Below are 2084 nucleotides of genomic sequence, written 5' to 3' on the forward strand. Positions count from 1 at the left end.
GCAGTACTCACCTTTCTGTGTTTGGCTTATTTTACTTAACATAGTGATCTCTAGTTTTATCCACGTTGTCGTAAATGACAGGATTTCATTCTTTTTTATGGATGAATAGTATTCCATGCAGACATGTACCACATTTTCTTTATCCATTCTTCAGTTGATGGACATTTAGATGGTTTTCACTTCTTAGCTAATATGAATAATGCTGCAATAAACATAGAAGTGCAGATGCCTATTATAGATGAAGCTATACCACAAAGTAATTTTTTAGAAAATATGGAATACTTCATAAATGTCATGCAGGTACAGGGGTCATGCTAATCTTTCTGTATCATTCCAATTTTAACATATGTGTGCTGCTGAAGAAGCACATACCATGATGTAATTCTGAAGAAAATTAGTTTATCAGTTTATGCCATAAACATTCTCAGTATTCACTGCCCATTAATGAGTTCCCTGGGGGGAATCCCAACAAAAAAAACTGGGGGCTCTTGGTCAGGTAATTTAACTTCTGTAAGCTCTTATAACATAGGGATATGAGGACTATCTCACAGAGCTGTCATGAAAATTAAATGCAGATGAAGCACTTGTCAAAAGGCAAAATCACAACAAATTAGTTATAGATCTAATTGGCTTTTATCAATGATTCATGAAATGAAGTCAGCCTCCATTCTACAAAGTAAAATGAGAACTCCCACTGGGCAATAGCAGAAGAGTGGGGGCCTGGGAGTTACAAGGTGATAGTAAGGACACAGAATAGTAAAAATAAAAATTAGATAAAACTGACTGGTTAACATCAGGTTATATGCCCCTTCCTGCTGATGATCAAACCCAGGACCTCATGCATGCCAGGAAAGCACTCTACCACTGAACTACACTGCTAACTCTGGGTTACTCCTTTATAAGAAGTAAAGCAGGGGGCACTTTCTAATTATGCTGACTCAGCTAGACTGGAATCTCCTGTTATCAGAAAAACTGGTCCGTTTCGGGGATCTATGTGCTTCCTTTAACTTCCCTTTTGATTAGGTGGCAGTTATCAATGAGTGCTCCATTTTGGCCTCTTCAGTCTTTTGGGCCCAGTGCAGTGGCTCAGTCAAAAACAATGGCCTCCTACAATTTTTTGTTTTGCGCTCTTTACACAATGCCCAGGGACACCGGGTCATGTGCTTAATTATTCATTAGCCATTGAGATTCAGGTGTTCCGCAGCTTTCAGAACGCTATAGGAACCATTACTCCTGCAGAGTCATGACTTTCAATTCACAGAAGCCATTTTCTTAATCGGAAACTCGTTGTAACTGCAGTCAGCCAACTCTAAATGGTTTGGTAGGGAAGGTTGCCTTATTTGCAATGCCCTTTGGTCAACACTGTCTAAAGACCCCAAAGAAGAAAGGGAGAAGTATAAAAGCAATCAACATACCACGCAAGGGACAAGGCTGGAAATTTGAACTGAGAGAAGTATCCCAAACATTCCTTCATATTCTAGTGCCCTCCACTGTCCTCCAGACTGCTGGGTTAATATCTGCTCCTTAGGAGGAAAGCCCAGGGGGGGTGCAAAGTTCTGGAAATCCCCAGGCCCACCAGGGGGAGTGCTGGCGGCAGCTTTCTATGCAAGATAAGAGTACAGGTAGGTTCAAGACTTTATTTTGTAAGTTTCTCATAAATATATCATCAAGAGTAGAAGGACTGCAGTACCAGAGATTAACATAACTGTGCCATTTCATTGAAATAAACTGTTTCAACAAGCTAAGTTTTTAATCAATATCCTAACAAAGGGAGAATGCAGTAAACTCTATGGGCAGAATCAAATATTACAGTAAACTGATCAAACAAGTAGATCTTAAAAAAAAAGTTTTTTAATAAAAATGCAAGCAGATCTCAGACTGTTCTTTTATCAGTGAGTACAGAAAAATGCACAGCTTGGATAAGAGCTTTAAGCAACTCCACATGTAACATCCAATAAAATTTCTAATCTTGCACTGCCTTCAAATACATCTTAAACTGTAGGAAATATATAAAATAACATACTTCCTGTGTGGAACGTACTTCTCTAACTTTAATCCTCTAATTTCCAAAGAGTAACGACTTT

General features: G+C 38.7%; 1 pseudogene; it reads right to left on the minus strand.

Moving 5' to 3' along the window:
- Positions 1 to 267: 267 nt before the first annotated feature.
- Positions 268 to 368, minus strand: LOC125620171 (annotated as a pseudogene).
- Between the last annotated feature and the right edge of the window lie 1716 nt (positions 369 to 2084).

The sequence above is a fragment of the Marmota marmota genome, unplaced genomic scaffold, assembly GCF_001458135.2.
Source record: "Marmota marmota marmota unplaced genomic scaffold, marMar, whole genome shotgun sequence".
Lineage (NCBI taxonomy): Eukaryota > Metazoa > Chordata > Mammalia > Rodentia > Sciuridae > Marmota > Marmota marmota.